Genomic DNA, 7,088 nt, shown 5'->3' with positions numbered 1-7,088 from the left:
GAAGTGAGAATTTTCAGTTACTGTAATTACTTAGGTGCTGAATGGAAACTGATTCTCAATAAAAAGGGCTCAAAAGCACTTTGCCAAATTGCTGTTAAAAGTGTAAGCTGCAGGCTGAATGAACATAGGACAGAAAAGTTAGGAGAGAATGTCCCAGGGCAATAAAGTCTGCTTGCCACTTTGTCAATATTTATTATTTATTTATTCTTACATTTTATTATTATTAAAGGAAGGACCCATAATATAATCAAGATTCGGACTTAATATGCCTGACAGTATAGAAATTACATAGGGTAACTCTCTTTCACCAGGAGACTTATAAAAAAAGAAAGACATTAATGCATGTAATGATGCACATGTATTTAGTTGCCATCTTGAACCCTTTACACTATTTCTCTAATTAACCAAGCAAGTTACCTCTGGGATTACACAATATATCTGAACTGGTAGATCTGAAAGCAATACTTAGTTTCTGCGTTCAGGAGCTCGCCCTTGTCTCACTCTGACCCACTCTAAGGGCAGGACCAGGAGCCTAGCAGCCAGCCTCTGTAAAAGCTTAGCACATAGGCTAAAAAGGACTCCATTTCTTTGGCCAGATTCTAGATTTGAACTCATTTTCGGAGAAAATCCTAAATGAGTGCTAAATTATTTCACAAAATTGTTCTGAAATTCAGTGTCTTGGGGAGTTGAGAACACCTCACCACTCAGTTTCTCGTTTTCCAGAATAGATGTCAAAAGTTTTCATATAGAAACAATTTGGTTTTAAGGTTGGGTTTTTTAATAAAAAAAAAGACAAAAAGCCCCTAGTAATTTCATGTAAATAATCACTAATGTTTTCAGCCTGAATATATATATATTTTTTTTTTGAAGAAAAAAGCATTCATCTTGAAAGTGTTTGGAAGAAACATTGATGTGTTTTCTTTAAAGTTCTATGTAAGCTCTGTCTAATTTTATTATACACTAATAAGATTTTTGGGGGGTTATTTTTCTCCTTCCTATTTGCCTTCCCTTAATCATCCCTTTGCTTCTGTTTAAAATACAGAGAAGTCAATGCTCTCAGTGGGATAAAAAACCAAGATCTTCATCTTTCCCCCAAGTCCTTTCCTTTTTAGAGGGCTGTTGCTCAGTGATGTGTGGATGGTTCTTATCACCCACCAGTCTTGCAGCTCGCTTCTGGTTGTCGAGTGGCAAGAAGCACAGCTACGGAAGGTGAGCCATCACACAGTCCACATAACCAGAGCCTGCTGCAGACTTCAGCAAGAACACAAGACAATTTGAAGAGTAACAGCAAAAGTTAATACTTCCATTTCCTGAAAACTCTGCCATACCCTGGGTCCTCAGTGAGAGAATATACAGCATAGAAATCAAGCTACCTCTTTGCAAACACGAAAGGCTGAGCTGACCTCTGCAGGAGAACTTCTGCAAAGTGTAAGACTTGGAGGACCATCTGGCTCTGCTTTGTTAACTGTAAAGTAGGGGTGTTCATTGTCTAAGTTTGTGAGGGAGGAAGACTAACCTTTTAGTCTTTTCCAGGAACCAAAATATTGGTAAAACTCATTTTGACAAGCTGAAGCTTAACAGAAAATATCAAAGGGTCACAAATATGTTTGGTCACTGTTTGTTTCAGAAAGTAAGGTTGTGACCCTTCACTAGGGCAAGATGGGGATATAAGAGGGATTGCCTTGCAAATAACCAATTAGGAATTCAGACCGTACTCTAGTCTGTACATGAGATTTCCAGTAACATGTTTTCCAGTAACATTTACAAAGGTTTGTGCTTAGATGTGCTTAGAGCAGGTACACAGCTCCCTAGAGGTTTGGTATTTTGTTGTGGTTTCATTTGTTCTGTTTTGTTTTAAAAAAGGTTAAGAAATGCATGAAATATCCATTACAGTAATGACTAATAAGTGACCTAGGTTCTATTATTCAGAAAACAAATGTGCAGTGCAGTTTTTTCAGACACTAATTGTCAAGTTATTGCTATTGTACTAGCAAACACAAACAGGCAAAACAATACTGCAAAATTAAGTTAGCTTTGATAAATGTATTGTGTGGTCTGTGGCAGTGGAAAAAGTCTTTTGGATGAGCGCAAATGTCCTAATCTGTCTTCAGAAATAGAGGCTGACGTATATTGTCTAAGTCTTCCCTCAATAACAGCAACTTAAAAAGCCTTGCCATTCTGGCTAAGTCTCTCTCTGTAAGATCCAGATCACATGAAGCGGTGCACTCCCACTCAGTCAAAATGAACAGAAGAGAGAAGGTACTTGATTTTGTTAAGTCTTTCATGTAGTACCTTTTCTTAAGAGATGGAAATTCCTGTTGACTCTCTTTTATGAGGACTGCTTCTGCCAAAAGCAGGAAGGATGCTCAGAAGCCACTAGCCTTAAATAAAACTTTTTAAAAGCTAACTGCACACCCACATTAAATTCCCTGAAAGATCAGTTCTACTTCCACCTGTGATGCAGAAGGACTGAAGCTCTGCAACAACCGTCAGGTGCTTTGGTTTGTGCTTCCACAAATCCTACACAAATCTTCAAGGTAAATTCTGAGGTTGCCCTCTTAGTTTGAAGTTCAATTTTGAAGTACCAAAACTCACACTTTTCTAAAGGAGGGTAGTTAAAGTACCACTAAGGAGGGTTTATCTCTAGCAGTTAAGCTCCAAGCTGTACTTTCCTCTTGCATCTTCTGTTCAGCTTCATGGACGAGATGCCTCTGAGTGCACTTACTGAGAGGTTCTATGCAAAGCATAGCACTGGGCAACATTGCTGTTGTCCTCTGCTTGATACGTGTTTGGAGCTGGTTTCTCCCTTTCAGAGGCGATATGCTTTGGAACCTCCCATCTTGCTGATCAGTCAGCCAGATATGGGCATGTCTGGGGTAAAGCTGCTAAACCACTCCACTTCTAGAACATGAACAAATCCTTACCAAGATGATGTGCAAGTGTTTAAATGTAACCTGTGGAAACTGAGCACAACTTAGTGCTGTAGATTCTGTACTTTGTTCCAGGTGGCCTGATACTTGGGAGTAATTCTAGCCAAAAAAAAACCTATAACTGGTTTGTCTGGAAACCTGTTTGGCATTGGAGCAAGTGTTTGCCCCTGGTAATAATAATCTGGAGAGTTGTCAAATTTGGTTAGAAGAGCTAAGGCACCCAAGATTTTTTTCTTTCCCTCCTCCAGAAGTTACATGCTTGACTTGACTTCATTGTTTCACATAGGACCCAGGACAGATATTTTGTATTTGTCAGCACTTGACTAATGCTATGGACACAGTACTTTTTTTCCCTTTCTCTCCTATTTTTTTTTCTTTTGGTGAGAGGGAAGTGTATCAAATATGGAAGATTTAGGAAGTGTGGGACCTAAGTGTGGGTCTTGTAGAGTGTTTCCTTTCAGAAGAAGCAGGTGCAATATAGAGACAGAGGCATTGATAAATGGATGAGGAAGAGCTAGAAGGTTTATGGTACAGTGTTCCTCCTGGAATTCTCTGCCATTTCAGAGACAGTAACAATCTGCTCGGAAGAATTTTACAAGAATTTACAAGGGAATTATTCCAAAGGGGAAAACAAACAAACAAGCAAACAAAAAACCCAGAAAGTTGTAAGTATATATCAGAAACAGTAAAAAATATACAGTATGTTGATATGAAGCCATAAATCACATCCTGCTGTTGTGAAGATGTTTCTATTGCTGTTGAAGATGATCACTAGACATATTGGGGTCTGTTACTGAGCACTGTGATGGCCACATCTATGGCACAGAGGGAACCGGGCTTTCAGCGGTGGCAGTCAAATGCATCCAAAAGGTGTAGGAAAGTCAACTTGCCTGATATATTGGTAGCAGAGTCTTGATGTTTACCACATTGCCCAGATGCAGGACAAAAAGCTGTGGGCAAAAGTCACAGGCTGACCAAGCAGAGGGTTGTGCATGGGGCTTGCAGAATGGGGACTGGCTCTCCCTGGAATCTCACAGGTGAGCATCGGGGAGAAGACATCCCTGAGGGGTGGTAGCAAAAGGAGTTTTGCCTGGTGCTACCTTAGCCGGGTAGCAGCCACCTGAAACACCCCTCCATGGTGGAGCAACTTAATGAATCTAGAGGAGAAAAGAGATTTGCCTTGGGAAGCTGAGTGCCCATAACAGTCTGAGGGTCACAAGCCGTCAGAGATGAGCAATCCATGGGAAGCAGCCAATCACATGGGGATTTTGTGAGTGGAAAATTGAAAGCAAAATTGTGAGCGCTTATGGATTAAGAGTCAATAAGCAAGTGTGTTCCTACTGATGGAGCTCTGGTTTATGTTACTGCAAAAGGAAGACTTCTGGTTGAATTAACAGTTGTGTTTGCATTTAGCATGTATTTAGCTTCCTATTTCAGGTGATCATTTTCTTCTTTGTTGCTCTATGTTCTGGTTTTGATTCAAGCAGTTAACTGCATCCATAATTCTTTTTTTTTTCTTTTAATGTGTTGCCCCCCTGTGAGCAAGTATAATGGAAATTGGTCAATGTGCATTAATTGTAAGTCTCTGCACATAAGCCACAGGTATGGCTCACATGTGTAAACAAAATGAGTGGCAGGTTTCTGGAAATAGCACTCCCATTGTAACTATCATGCAATGCATTCGTCTTTGTAGTTTTCTAATAAAGGTGTCAAAATTGGCTCACTTGATTAAAAGAACATTTGCTAATAGCTTGTCAAGCCTGTTGTAATTTTCAAGCAAATTAAGATGGTGATTTTCTTTTTAAGTAGTAAAAGTCTGGAGCATGACAACAAGTTGAAATATTAGTAAGACTGTTGGGAAGTTTTGATAGTCTGTGCTTGTGAATTTTATTGTCTAGCAACAAACAGCTCTTAAGCAGACTTCTAACACATCTTTTATGTTCAACTTTATGATGTGCACCAGGCAGTGCCAAAACATGTGTATGAGTGCAGATGTGCTGAGCAGTGAAAAAGAGTTGTTAGAAATATATTTAATGTACTTGAAAATTTAAGAACATTTTGGGAGCACAGTAAAAATAAAACATTTTTCCCATGGCATTTAACTGAGTACAAACAAGAAGTTACAAATGTGAGACATATTCATTGCTTTTTCACAGAATGAAAAAAAAAAAAAGAAAAGAAAAAAATGTATGGTGTCTATTCTCTTGTCCTTAAACTACATCCTTTGTCTACTAAAACTGCGTCGTCATTGTGATTATACAGCCTAGGTGCTGGCTTTCTGAGTATCAAGAACATACCTAAAAATAATTGTGGCAGTGTTCCAGTTTGAGTGTTTTTAGAATTTGACCCAAACACCTATTCCTTGAAAGATATATCCAGATCACAGGAGGAAGAGAGATGAAAGCATATGTTTTGGAAATTTCATCTCCCAAAGATAGGAACAGCTTCTGCTAAATTCCACTTCTTGTGCATATAAAAACTGCACTCATTTTATTTTGTAATTTGTATCATACAGAAAGAGCTGAAAATTGGCATTTTTCTATTAAAGGGATAGGTGATTTTAAGCTGTGTGGCATTAAACTCAGTTCTTCTTTTTCAAGTTTTCTACTGTGTAATTTAATTGAGGAATGCAGAAGCACCTTGGGATTCTTTGTTTCAAAGTCAGCCTAACCTTGGAGATCTAGGTAACATATATCAGGCCACAGATGCTGCCATAAACAATGATGTAAATGCCACACTTGAGCATTAACAGAGACTGATCTCCTGACTTTAAATGCTGTTTGAAATTGACTTACTTGCTTGTCTGTTTTTCTCCAGTCTGAAGACTAGGAGGAATGTGCAACCACAAATCAGGTACAAATACTCCATACTATGTGAAACTAGTTTCTTGACTGAGTCCTAGTCACTGTGCCTAAACCGTATTAGCTTCCATGGGAACTATACAGACAAACTGAGGCTTACAATGGCTGGAAAAAGCAGAGGATATTTGTTGCAAAAAAGTACCTGAAGCATTTCATCAGACGTTAACTGTTTGGTTTTTTTGGTTTTTTTTTGGTAATTTAGTCATTAAATAGAACATTAATCTCTTAACAGTTAAATTGCTCAGGTTTCCCCTGCACCAATTACCCACCAATTCCTCCTATAACATTAAAAATTATGTAGGTAAAAAAATTATATGAATACAAAGAAAAAATGAACAAATGGAAAAATGAATAATGAAATATTGAATAATGAAAAGAAATAACGAAAAGAAATAATGAATAAAAAGAAAAACTGTGCAATTCTACTAGTTAACATTTACATCACAAAATTACTTCAGTGGCTATACTGTTCATAGTGGGAATCAGAGTATACTGCCAGTAACTGGGGAAACAACTTCTTGATATTCATCTCGATTTTGTCTCATCAGTTTCTAAGATCTGTTATGACAGTGTTCCAGTGGCTTGTCTTTTGATTATTAGCATGGCTGCACATGCTTTGGAAATAACTCAGGTGTTTGTTGCTGCTTTAATATTTTCTCCAGTGGAGAAACCTCTGACTTTAATGTATAATGAAGAAGGCTTAAAGCTCCATTTCTTTCTTCCTCTGGGGAGGTGCCCTTGATAGTTTTATCAGTTTAGGTTTGATATGCTATTCATTCCCTGACAGTAACAATGGTTACTGGTAAAATGCCTGTCTGAGACAAGCTTGTGATACTCACTAGTGCTTTTGTCCTGATGGAGACCACTTCTTTTTAACGCCACGACCACAGATCCTGAGAGAATTTGGAAGGCATTGTCAATAGTAGTATATGTAGTCACTGAAGCAATAACCTGGTAGCTCCTGTAAAACCTAGGCAAGCCACGTGAAATACATCATAATTTTCAAAAATCTCAGAAATTTTCTTTCAGATTTCACTATTGATGTGATTAGTTGCAAACCTAGCGGAATGTTACTGCTTGGTGCATTGCCCCAGCTTATGAAGCTTCGTGATATATTAGCTGTGCCTGAGTGATGCATCCCTTCAATCTGTGAGCCCTTAAGCAGAAGGGAAAGTAATCTCCCACTTTTCTTCTTTATGTCTTCCTGGCATGCAAACCACTGACTGCCTCCGCTCTCGTGCTGCTGTCTAAACTGCCTGCTTTGGCCGATAGCATTACCTGATCACTGTGCACAACA

Source organism: Cuculus canorus, chromosome 2 (assembly GCF_017976375.1).
Source record: "Cuculus canorus isolate bCucCan1 chromosome 2, bCucCan1.pri, whole genome shotgun sequence".
NCBI classification, from domain to species: domain Eukaryota; kingdom Metazoa; phylum Chordata; class Aves; order Cuculiformes; family Cuculidae; genus Cuculus; species Cuculus canorus.
Note: the sequence above shows the minus strand (reverse complement) of the source record.